The sequence below is a fragment of the Phyllobates terribilis genome, unplaced genomic scaffold, assembly GCF_046119375.1.
Source record: "Phyllobates terribilis strain yellow unplaced genomic scaffold, ASM4611937v1 Scaffold_10__3_contigs__length_209671492, whole genome shotgun sequence".
NCBI lineage: Eukaryota > Metazoa > Chordata > Amphibia > Anura > Dendrobatidae > Phyllobates > Phyllobates terribilis.
Window position 1 is genome coordinate 166,422,788 of NW_027362770.1, and position 13,371 is coordinate 166,436,158.

General features: G+C 47.1%; 1 long non-coding RNA gene across 1 annotated transcript in view; it reads right to left on the reverse strand.

Annotated features, from left to right (window-relative positions):
- Window positions 1–864: 864 nt before the first annotated feature.
- The window catches only part of LOC141164206 (uncharacterized), a 50,796-nt gene continuing 38,289 nt past the window's right edge, over window positions 865–13,371 (reverse strand). Inside the window, exon 4 of the long non-coding RNA XR_012250881.1 lies at window positions 865–976. This is a non-coding gene — a long non-coding RNA (uncharacterized lncRNA). The remainder of the gene's footprint in view (window positions 977–13,371) is intronic.

Here is a 13,371-nt window from a genome sequence, read left to right on the forward strand (position 1 = left end):
CCCTATATTGGTTCCTCACCAATTGCCACACAGGACCTAAATCTTGTATTTCCCTAGCGCTTTGCCCTGGATAGGGAGGGGGAGAAGAGCACTAGTCAGTCCCCACTAACAACTAGAGACAACAAGGGAGACACACACAGGGAAAAGTAAGCTTGAGCCGACTTCAGAGAGATTACACTAAACTTTCTCCTAACAGCAGAGAGGAAGTAAGCAGACTGCAGCAGCTCCAAGCCTTCACAAGGAAACATGTGAATATCACCGGCCCCTCCCTGCAGCAAACTGAAAGTATTTAAACACCCAGGCCTGGGTGTCAATTAGCAGGAGGGAGGTAGCCGCTGAGTCCTAGAGTGAGACAGATTCAAGAAGGTGTCTGTAATGGCAAACGAAGAGATCTTCTGCAACCAACTGCAGGGCGACTGTCTGTCACATCTGACATACCCGTGACAGTAGGGCTTCCATCCAGTTGTTGAATGGTTCCGCTCATCTCTACTCGATAGCCAAAGCCTGTTTGTAAGGGTTTACAGGAAAGTTTAGACAGAGAGGAGGGGCGACAAAGAGTCACAGTTGTCTATACAAAAATACAAGAGCTCGTCCTTGATATTTAAGATAATATAAATTGACAACGTTTCTTAAGACGCGGAGTTCTCTCCATACGCAATTCAGAAGGATCACAATGCAAGATCAAAAAAGAAAATCACCCTCGCACCGAGCAAAATGTATTTATTTCAGTGTTTACCATTACAAAAAGAATGGCGATGACGAGGCCCGGGTGAAATGTTTCAATGGCGTTGTATTGTGTGAGCGGAGATATGTATTAATACACTTACTCATTTCATACAAGGGAACCAATAATTGTCAGCCGCTCGCTTTCATCTTCATATACAACATCCAGTTTGACCAAGGCTACATTTATTTATTTTCTTTTATTCCGATATTTTTTAACCTTCATTCATTCATCTCCCGTCCATGTTTTCCCCTGTAGACAAAGGAAAATATGCTTAAAGGAGTTTGTGCTACTTTTTTTGTATTTGTATGTGCTAGCGCTTTGTCAAAAATGTAATAAAAAAAAAAAAAATGTTTTTCTATTTCTCTTCGGTGAGTTAGGAGCCACTGAAATATTAGATCGAAGATGTGCCGGGGAAAAAAAATGGCCGTAGTACCACCGTGTATGGGCAAGGAATAGGGGGGATGATGTGTGGTGCCAAGCTGGGGCATCAACAAGTTCCTTTGTCTGTGTTGGGGTACTTAGATAGACATATGCAGCCGGCTGCCCATCGTGTGACTCTTAAAGGGGTTTTACAGTTCTATAATATTGATGACTAGCCTTCAGGGTAGGTCATCATTATCAGAGCGGTTGGGGTCCAACACCGGGTAGCCATACAATTAACTAAAGTGCGCAGTGTATAGAGCCAAAACAGCAACGTTCGCTACACATTGTAGTGGCCATTCTTGGTACTGCCGCTCAGCTCCTATTGAAGTGAATGTCAGATGTGACATGCACAGTTGGGTGCAGAAGATCTCTTCGTTTGGCATTACAGACACCTTCTTAGATCTGTCTCACTCTAGGACCCAGCGGCTATCTCCCTCCTGCTAATTGACACCCAGGCATGGGTGTTTAAATACTTTCTGTTTGCTACAGGGGGATATTCACATTTTCCCTTGTTTAGGCTTGGAGCTATTGCAGTCTGTTTGCTTCCTCTGTGGTGCTAGGAGGACGTCTGGTGTAATCTCTCTGAAGTCGGCTCAAGCTAAGTTAATTTCCCCCGTGTTTGTCTCCCTTGTTGTCTTTAGTTGTGTTAGTGGGGACTGACTAGTGTTCATCCCCCCTTCCCTATCCATGGCCAAGCTCTAGGAAAATACAGGGTTTAGGTTCCTGTGCGGCGATTGGTGAGGAACCAATATAGGGACGATAGGGGAGGCCGACTAGGTCCCCTTATGAGCAGCTGGTCAAAAACCAAAGGGTACCTCCAGACATTGGCTGCAGTCTGCAGAGGTATCTAGAAGCATTTGTCTCATTTCCCTGCAGCACCGCCACAGGAGAAATAAAGCATTACACCATTTCGATATATTGCATGAATATATTGACTCCTCCAGAGATTGATGTTCCCTGTAGCCACTCTCCACTCTGATATAAGGATCCTGAATGTGGTACTCTTCTATATTAACTCAGAGTTCCATAATAAGATGTACAAAATAAGATTTCTAAAATATCAGTGTATGTCTAAGCAGAAGCACGTCCTGAAAAACTACCGTCCATTGTAGTTAATGTCTTGCTTACAGCCCAATTTGTGGCTTTTGGCGCTTGTTCACCTGTATTGACAAAATAAAATAGTTTTTTTTATTAGCATAATTAAAAAAGAAGTTCAAAAATTGTCCTACCCTCCATCATTCTATGTGTTACATCACATACATTGTTCAATGTGTGCATATATGTGTATACTGTTTAGAAATGTGTGTAATGTATACATGTATGTGTAATGTGTGTATATATGTGTGTAATGTTTATAAATGTGTGTAATGTGTATACATGTATGTGTAATGTGTGCATAAATGTGTATACTGTTTAGAAATGTGTGTAATGTATACATGTATGTGTAATGTGTGTATATATGTGTATACTGTTTATAAATGTGTGTAATGTATACATGTATGTGTAATGTGTGGATATATGTGTGTACAGTTTATAAATATGTGTGTAATGTATACATGTATGTGTAATGTGTGCATAAATGTGTGTACAGTTTATAAATATGTGTGTAATGGGTATACATGTATGTGTAATGTGTGGATATATGTGTGTACAGTTTATAAATGTGTGTAATGTGCATACATGTATGTGTAATGTGTGGATATATGTGTGTACAGTTTATGAATGTGTGTAATGTGCATACATGTATGTGTAATGTGTGGATATATGTGTGTACAGTTTATGAATGTGTGTAATGTGTATACATGTATGTGTAATATGTGGATATATGTGTGTACAGTTTATAAATGTGTGTAATGTGCATACATGTATGTGTAATGTGTGTATATATGTGTGTACAGTTTATAAATATGTGTGTAATGAGTATACATGTATGTGTAATGTGTGGATATATGTGTGTACAGTTTATAAATATATGTGTAATGTGTATACATGTATGTGTAATGTGTGGATATATGTGTGTACTGTTTATAAATGTGTGTAATATGTATACATGTATATGTAATGTGTGGATATATGTGTGTACTGTTTATAAATGTGTGTAATGTGTATACATGTATGTGTAATGTGTGCATATATGTGTGTACTGTTTATGAATATGTGTGTAATGTGTATATGTGGCACCCCAGGGGTCTGGTTTCCACAGTAACAGCAATGTTATGTCTGAGAGCAGGTGGGAGGTCTCTTGGTCAGGGATCCTATGCATGCCACACCTCCTGCCCAGTCCTGGGAGGGGAAGAACTTCCCCTATATAAACCTGGGGCTGAGGCAGGGTTAGGAAGAAGAGTAGAGAGAAGAAGAGAAGCAGTAATAGGAAAGAAAGACCAGGAGCTCTGTGGGAATCGTGCTAAGAAGAGGTCAGGGGCTGGTAGCTGTAGAGCTCGCCCTGATCGAAGCTTTCTCACCGGACCAGGAGTCCGAGGCTGTGGGGACTAACTTTTACCCAGCAGCAGAATCCGTCAGGCAGGGGATTTCCGGTCCTCTGGCCAAGAAACCCGAAGGCACGGTCACACGCGTGGGACCAGCACCGCCGTCGTGGAGCGGAAGCAAATAGAAGGCCCCGAGTCACCGGCCATACGGGTGAGCACCACACGGTACACTCAGGGACGTGGGCTACTTTTACCCGCCTCTAGCAAGGTAGCCAGAAGAGTACAGTTAGTTGGGAAGGCCTACAGCTCCGCCTGGCCAGGGGAAATCCCATCTGCCCAAGGACTGACCAGGCCCCATTCGCTAGCCAGTACTCCGGGAGGGTCTGTCTTTGTCACCAGTAAAGACCCTGAACTACACCGTACCGTCTCCGAGTGGTTCCTGCTACCCCCATCATCCACGTCGGCTGCCCTGAGGCCATACCCCTCCCGTTGGGGGTTATACCATCTCCGCTGCACAACTGTGTCACCGGCCTCAGCGGTCTGCCCTGCAGCGGCGGCTCCATAGCTGCATTCAACGGGTGGCGTAGTCGTCCAACATCTACTGCTACGTACACCGCCACTCAGTCTGACTCCCTGGGCACGGACCGGGTCACCGCCACAAGGACTACCACCCCTAATAGATCCGGCTCCGGGTAACCCCTGCGTGCGCAACGCTACACCAGAAAGCAGGCCCAGGGGCGCGTCAACTTTTGGCGTAGTCGGCAGGATCTCGTGCCCGCAACCACCGGGTACTGCGTGCCTGAAAAAGAGACTTTTTAACTTACCTGTGGTGAAGATTCCCGCCATCCGGCGCCATCTTCGGCCTTCTTCCCGCCATCCGTGGAGTTTTCCCGCCATTGGACGCCATCTTGAGGACGCCGCGCGGGAAGAAGAGGGGCGTGGACTCCGAAAGCGCGCGAGAACTGAAGCCCCGCCTCACGTCCGGACGCTGCGTAAGGTCCTGGAAGGAGCCCAGCCGACGTCACAGGAGCGCGACGGAAGGTCCTCAACCCTGACGATCCACTGCGGAGCCGCGGCCTACGGAAGAGGATCATCGCAAGGTAGGCCACGGTCCACTAGGGGGGAGAAGGATGTCGGATACGGAGGAGAGCTTCACCGCTCCAACCCCCGCCAGCGCCACCGCTGTTGCGGTCATGCCTTTCACCATTCCCTATATCCCGGGGGCAGCCTGGCTACCCCAGTACTCAGGGGAGTCACATACCCTGCATGACTTTAGAGAAAAGCTGGATAGCCTCTTCCAGGTGTACCCCCTCACAGAAGAGCAAAAAGTGAGCATTCTGGTGGCCCAATTAACCAGGGCAGCCCAAAGGGAGGTAAAGTCCTGGCCACCTGGGGGGAGGACTGTCGCAGGGATACTAACCCGGCTGAGGGACACCTTTGATACCCGCACCTCAGCCGAGATCAAGCTTAGATTCTACGGGTGCAAGCAGCGAGCACAAGAGAGTATAAGGGACTATGCCCTGAACCTACAAGAGGCCCTGAGAGCCATTAAGCAGACCGACCCTGACGGCGTGGGAGACGAGGACAGGCTGTTGACTGAACAATTTATAGAGGGTTTATATTGCAATGCCCACCGAACTCAGTTGCGGGCAATGGCCTTACAGGACCCTCATCTGGGATTTGCACAGTTCAAGGACAGAGCCATCCGGGTGCTCCGAGAACCAGCACCAGGTGGCGTTGTGACCCACAGACGCCCCACTACCACTTACCACCAGGAGGCGGCGCCCTTGTCGGCAGGGCCTGTGGGAACTGATGCGCAGGCTTTGAGCAATGACCCGGCTCCAGACCTGCACCATCAGGTCCAAGAGCTAGCTAAAAGCGTTGCTGCGCTAACCCGAACTGTGCAGTCTTTACAGGTTTCCACTTCGGGGAAGATCCAGCTGGCATCCGGACCGGAGGACATCCCGTGGCGTCGACCAAGGAGGACCCCACCGGCCAGAGGAAGACCCAGCGACCGATACAACGAGGACGGACAACCCATCTGCCGCCGCTGCAATCAACCCGGACATATGGCAAGGTACTGTCCTTTAAACTGGCCCAACCTAGGGTAGAGGGCCAACCCCTAGGAAAAAGATCATCAGGCCCATCGAACTGGCGTGACAGATACGTGGGAGGACGTCCAGTCTTGCCTGTGGTACTGGATGGCATTCCTATGAGTGCCCTACTGGACACCGGGTCACAGGTCACCACCATCCCGTACGTGCTCTTCAAGCAGTACTGGAATGACTCGGATATAACCCGCTACCCTGACGACGACTTGAGTATCATCGCCAGCAATGGTCAGCCCGTGCCACAGATCGGATTTAAAGAGGTGACCATTAAAATCGGTAGAGTCGAACTGGCAGCACAGGGACTGATCATTGTAGACATTGACAAACACGAGAGTCACCCAAAGATAACTCTAGGAACTAATGTGATTGAAAATTGTCTTGCAGAAGTGATTTTCATTTTACAGCAGGTTGCCAAGAACGCCAGCTCCGGCGAGCAGCGAGTGCTCCAGAAAGAGATCCGGGCACTGATGCGACAGCAACAGGTGGAACTCTCCGGTGGTGAGATTGGTAGCGTGAGAATGTGTGACCCTTTCCCTATTGCCATGCCCCCAAAAAGTGAAATGATGATTTGGTGCCGGGCAGCTATTGGTCTGAGAGGTAGAGATTACCAGGCAATGGTAGAACCAGTTTACTCGGACAGTAGGCCCACCATTTTGACAGCACGGGGGGTGGTCAATGTACGCCATGGGAGGGTGCCCGTTCGCGTAGTGAATATCGGGAAGAGGGAAGTGTACCTGCCCAGGTATGCCACGCTGGCCAAATTGTATACCATCAATCGAAATTCCATACAGTCCATAGAACCCTTGCCTCCATCTTCTCCGGAGGAAGGTAACGGCTCTGAGAAAACAATGGAGGACTGGTGTCAGCAACTACATTTGGGTACTGACTCCACTCCCTTACACCAGAAACAGGGAGTCTATCGGGTGGTTCAAGAGTATGAGAGAGTGTTTAGTAAACACCCGTTAGACTTCGGGCGAGTCAAGGGGGTAGAACACCACATCCCCACGGGAGATCATCCTCCCATAAAGGAGAGATACCGACCCGTACCCCCTGCACATTACCAACACGCCAAGGGGATGCTCAGAGACATGAAGGAGGCTGGGGTAATCAGGGATAGCTGTAGCCCCTGGGCAGCTCCACTAGTCTTGGTTAAAAAAAAAGACAACACCATGAGAATGTGTGTAGATTACCGGAAAATCAACCATATCACACACAAAGATGCGTACCCTTTACCAAGGATAGAGGAGTCTTTGGCTGCTTTAAGATCTGCTAATTTCTTCTCCACTTTGGATCTTACTAGCGGGTACTGGCAGGTTCCTGTAGCAGAGGCGGACCGGGAGAAGACCGCATTCACCACCCCGATGGGACTTAGCGAGTTTACCTGCATGCCGTTCGGACTCTGCAACGCACCAGGAACCTTCCAACGGTTGATGGAATGCTGTCTGGGACACCGAAACTTCGAGACGGTCCTGCTATACCTGGACGATGTCATCGTCTATTCCAAAACCTACGAGGATCACCTGAAACACCTGGCGGAAGTGTTCGCAGCTCTGGCAAACTACGGCCTAAAGGTGAAACCCTCCAAGTGTCACCTCCTGAAACCAAAGGTGCAGTACCTGGGACACGTGGTGAGCGCTGACGGAGTGGCTCCCGACCCTGATAAGATCACCGCAATTAAGGAATGGCCAAGTCCCTCCAGTGTAAAGGAAGTGCGGCAGTTCCTAGGGTTGGTAGGCTACTACCGCAGATTCATTCCCGGTTTCACCAAAAAGGCAGCTCCTATGCAGGACCTCCTGATAGGCCAGTCCCGGAAGGCCAAGAACCAGAAGCCGCCCTTCAGATGGGAGAAGTTAGAAGAAGAGTCCTTCCGCCAGCTGAAGATGGCCCTCACGGGGGATGAAATCCTGGCATACCCTGATTACAGCCAGCCCTTTATCCTCTACACCGACGCCAGTAACATTGGGCTAGGAGCCGTACTGTCCCAGACCCAGCAGGGGAAAGAACGGGTAATTGCTTACGCCAGCCGAAAACTGAGACCCACCGAAAGAAACCCTGAGAATTACAGCTCATTCAAGCTGGAGTTCCTGGCAGTGGTGTGGGCAGTCACCGAACGCTTTAAGCACTACCTCGCCTCTTCCCGGTTCACCGTGTACACGGATAACAACCCGTTGACGCATCTGGACACGGCAAGGCTCGGTGCCCTGGAGCAGAGATGGATGGCCCGCCTGTCCAACTATGAGTTCACAATCAAATACCGGGCAGGACGCTCCAATACCAACGCGGACGCCCTGTCTAGGATGCCAAACCTACCAGACGAGGGTGAGGATTCAGAAGATTTGGAAGAGGTCGAACTCCCTGCGTTCCACCGTCATGGGACTGTCCAGTATTCCCACCGTGTAGGGGGTAAGCAAGCCGCTACGTTCAACCCCTTACCTCACTACAACTGGGCGGAAACGCAAGACAGTGACCCTGCCGTCCGGCTGGTGAAGGAGATGCTGACTCAGCCAGAAGCTCGCCTTGACCCGGACGCTCCGGAGGAGACCAAGCAACTGTGGGCTGAGAAGAGTCGAATGTTCCTTTACAAGGGGAAGTTGTGCTGCAGAATGGTTAACTCCCGGACGCATGAACTGGTCTGGCAAGTAGTGGTGCCATGAAGGGACGCAGCTATGGTGATGGAGGCATATCACGACGGGGCTGGGCACTTCGGATGGAAGAAGCTGGAGTTCCTGCTGCGCGGGCGGTTCCATTGGGTAGGCATGAGAGGAACCATCGAGAGGTGGTGCAGAGACTGTGGCCCATGCAACCTAAGAAGGAAGGACCGTGCCAGCCAGAAGACCCCCCTTCAGTCCATCGTCACCCGGCAGCCGTTGGAACTGGTGGCCTTGGATCATGTAAAACTGACCCCAAGCAGAAGTGGCTACGTCTACGCATTAACCATCGTGGATCACTACTCCCGGTTCTTGGTTGTCGTCCCCGTCAAGGACTTAACGGCTCAAACAGCAGCTAGAGCCTTCCAGCAGCACTTCTGCCATCCACACGGCTACCCAGAGCAGGTGCTGACGGACCAGGGACCTGCCTTTGAAGCGGAGGTCTTCCAAGAGTTCTGTACTCTGTATGGCTGCCGGAAGATCAGGACGACACCCTATCATCCGCAAACTAATGGACTTTGTGAGAAAATGAACCAGGTGGTGATAGATCTTCTAAAAACATTGCCCCTGGAAGAACGCAGTCTGTGGCCTGAGAAGTTGCCCGACCTGGTGGACCTATACAACTACATCCCTGTAGGTTCCACCAACTGTACCCCGGCTTACCTAATGAGGGCAAGGCCTGGTAAGCTACCTGTTGACCTGGAGATGGGAGTCCTGACACCCGAGGACACTTCACCGGAAGCAGACTAGGACACAGAGAGGCAGCAGCAGTACCGGAAAGTACAGGAGAGCGTGGAGCGAAGTCTCTGTCTGGCTAGGGAAAGACAAGAGAAAACTTACAACCAGTATGCTCCCGCTGTTCCCCTGGTACCCGGAGAGCAGGTCTTGAAGAGGAAGAGACGGCTCCACAAGTTGGACGACCAGTGGGAGAAGGACCCGTACACCGTACTGCCCTCAAGCCACGACAACCCAAAGGTTTGTACCATCAGTAAAGACGGAGGGGAAACCACAGCCATTGTATCCCGGGATCACCTGAAGAAGTGTCCCGAACAGCTACGGAACCCAGAAGGGGAACAAGAAGACCCTCGACCCGTAGAGGAAAGGGAAGATATGGTTAGTACTGTGCTCGGAGACTTCCCTCGGTCCTGGACTCAAGTCAATGGTGCAGTTGTGGTACCCGTCCTCACGTTCCTCCAACCAGCATCCCAAGTGCCTACGGAGCAACAGGTAGAGCTGGGAGAGCAGCCGGTCCAGGAGGCAAGAGACTCCACACAAGCAGAACAGGAGGATCAACCCTCTGCTTATAGTGAGCCTGCCGTACCCCTAGTGAGCCAAAGAGCCCGTAGACAGCTGCCCAGTTTACCCTTGACAGCTCCTACACCCTGTAGTTCAGGGCCAGACAGTCAGCTCCGTAGGTCCACTAGGGCCACTAGAGGCCAGTTACCCGCACGTTGGAGGATTTGAAGTGTTTAAATTGTTTTATTTGTGGTCACCTGTCTGTTACTTGTAAATAATTATGTGTTTCTAGTTATTTTTAGGAGTCCTTGGTGGATTTACCGGGAATCCTTGTACAATTGGTTGGAGCGTAACCTAGGAATGGACTAAAGACTGTTAAGGACTCGGGGCAGGACAGACCCCTACCTGGTTACGTCTCCCTGTTTGGTGAAATGGACACCTTGCTTTTCTTCAAAACTGCACCCAGTTGCGGACACGCCGTAACCATCTTTATGTGTTTTTCTTATTGTATTATTATTGTTTATACCTTGTTATGTTTTTCTAAAAATATGTTTAGTCCCGGAGTACTAAATTTCACTAGGGGGGAATGTGGCACCCCAGGGGTCTGGTTTCCACAGTAACAGCAATGTTATGTCTGAGAGCAGGTGGGAGGTCTCTTGGTCAGGGATCCTATGCATGCCACACCTCCTGCCCAGTCCTGGGAGGGGAAGAACTTCCCCTATATAAACCTGGGGCTGAGGCAGGGTTAGGAAGAAGAGTAGAGAGAAGAAGAGAAGCAGTAATAGGAAAGAAAGACCAGGAGCTCTGTGGGAATCGTGCTAAGAAGAGGTCAGGGGCTGGTAGCTGTAGAGCTCGCCCTGATCGAAGCTTTCTCACCGGACCCGGAGTCCGAGGCTGTGGGGACTAACTTTTACCCAGCAGCAGAATCCGTCAGGCAGGGGATTTCCGGTCCTCTGGCCAAGAAACCCGAAGGCACGGTCACACGCGTGGGACCAGCACCGCCGTCGTGGAGCGGAAGCAAATAGAAGGCCCCGAGTCACCGGCCATACGGGTGAGCACCACACGGTACACTCAGGGACGTGGGCTACTTTTACCCGCCTCTAGCAAGGTAGCCAGAAGAGTACAGTTAGTTGGGAAGGCCTACAGCTCCGCCTGGCCAGGGGAAATCCCATCTGCCCAAGGACTGACCAGGCCCCATTCGCTAGCCAGTACTCCGGGAGGGTCTGTCTTTGTCACCAGTAAAGACCCTGAACTACACCGTACCGTCTCCGAGTGGTTCCTGCTACCCCCATCATCCACGTCGGCTGCCCTGAGGCCATACCCCTCCCGTTGGGGGTTATACCATCTCCTCTGCACAACTGTGTCACCGGCCTCAGCGGTCTGCCCTGCAGCGGCGGCTCCATAGCTGCATTCAACGGGTGGCGTAGTCGTCCAACATCTACTGCTACGTACACCGCCACTCAGTCTGACTCCCTGGGCACGGACCGGGTCACCGCCACAAGGACTACCACCCCTAATAGATCCGGCTCCGGGTAACCCCTGCGTGCGCAACGCTAGACCAGAAAGCAGGCCCAGGGGCGCGTCATATACATGTATGTGTAATGTGTGGATATATATGTGTACTGTTTATAAATGTGTGTAATGTGTACACATGTATATGTAATGTGTGGATATATGTGTGTACTGTTTATAAATGTGTGTAATGTGTATACATGTATGTGTAATGTGTGGATATATGTGTGTACTGTTTATAAATGTGTGTAATGTGTATACATGTATGTGTAATGTGTGCATATATGTGTGTACTGTTTATGAATATGTGTGTAATATGTATACATGCATGTGTAATGTGTGCATATATGTGTGTACTGTTTGTAAATGTGTGTAATGTGTACACATGTATATGTAATGTGTGTAAATATGTGTGTACAGTTTATAAATATGTGTGTAATGTGTATACATGTATGTGTAATGTGTGGATATATGTGTGTACTGTTTATAAATGTGTGTAGTATGTATACATGTATATGTAATGTGTGGATATATGTGTGTACTGTTTATAAATGTGTGTAATGTGTATACATGTATGTGTAATGTGTGGATATATGTGTGTACTGTTTATAAATGTGTGTAATGTGTATACATGTATGTGTAATGTGTGCATATATGTGTGTACTGTTTATGAATATGTGTGTAATATGTATACATGCATGTGTAATGTGTGCATATATGTGTGTACTGTTTGTAAATGTGTGTAATGTGTACACATGTATATGTAATGTGTGTATATATGTGTGTACAGTTTATAAATATGTGTGTAATGTGTATACATGTATGTGTAATGTGTGGATATATGTGTGTACTGTTTATAAATGTGTGTAGTATGTATACATGTATATGTAATGTGTGGATATATGTGTGTACTGTTTATAAATGTGTGTAATGTGTATACATGTATGTGTAATGTGTGCATATATGTGTGTACTGTTTATGAATATGTGTGTAATGTGTATACATGTATGTGTAATGTGTGGATATATGTGTGTACTGTTTATAAATGTGTGTAATATGTATACATGTATATGTAATGTGTGGATATATGTGTGTACTGTTTATAAATGTGTGTAATGTGTATACATGTATGTGTAATGTGTGGATATATGTGTGTACTGTTTATAAATGTGTGTAATTTGTATACATGTATGTGTAATGTGTGCATATATGTGTGTACTGTTTATGAATATGTGTGTAATATGTATACATGTATGTGTAATGTGTGCATATATGTGTGTACTGTTTGTAAATGTGTGTAATGTGTACACATGTATATGTAATGTGTGTATATATGTGTGTACAGTTTATAAATATGTGTGTAATGTGTATACATGTATGTGTAATGTGTGGATATATGTGTGTACTGTTTGTAAATATGTGTGTAATGTGTATACATGTATGTGTAATGTGTGCATATATGTGTGTACTGTTTATGAATATGTGTGTAATATGTATACATGTATGTGTAATGTGTGCATATATGTGTGTACAGTTTATAAATATGTGTGTAATGTGTATACATGTATGTGTAATGTGTGGATATATGTGTGTACTGTTTATGAATATGTGTGTAATGTGTATACATGTATGTGTAATGTGTACATATATGTGTGTAATGTTTATAAACATGTGCTTCCAATGTACCGTATATACATGTATGTGTAATATGTACATATATGTGTATTGCTTAAAAAAAATGTTGTGTGAATAGAGTACATCACAATATTATTTATGCATAAAGTTAGAGCTACTATTTATGTATGCTGTTAGTGGTGCTATTAATAGTAAAGGAAATAGCAGTACTATTTATGTGTATGTTTAAGGCAGGGTTTGTGTACAGTATATTATAGTATTATTTATATGTACAGTATTTTACAGTATTATTAGTAATATTGTTTATTTTGTATGCTTTCTTATAAGGGTTCTAGAGTTCATCTAGCAGCACAATGTAGTGTACATATAACTTATCAATCTATATACAAGGCATATAAATAATACCATTGTGTACATTAATATAGCCACTATACACTGTACGTGTGGACAGAAGTGAACAAATAATTCGTCAAGGTGGAGATTTCTGTTTGCAACATGAAAAAAAACCTTTTGAATTTCTAACCTCTTTTGTGAGAACAATATGCAGTAATATTATTTATACGTACAGTATATAGCTTCATATATGCAGTAGATGGCGGCACTTACTATTTTCGTGAACAACACATTTGCACTTTATGTTTCGTCCCTTGGGA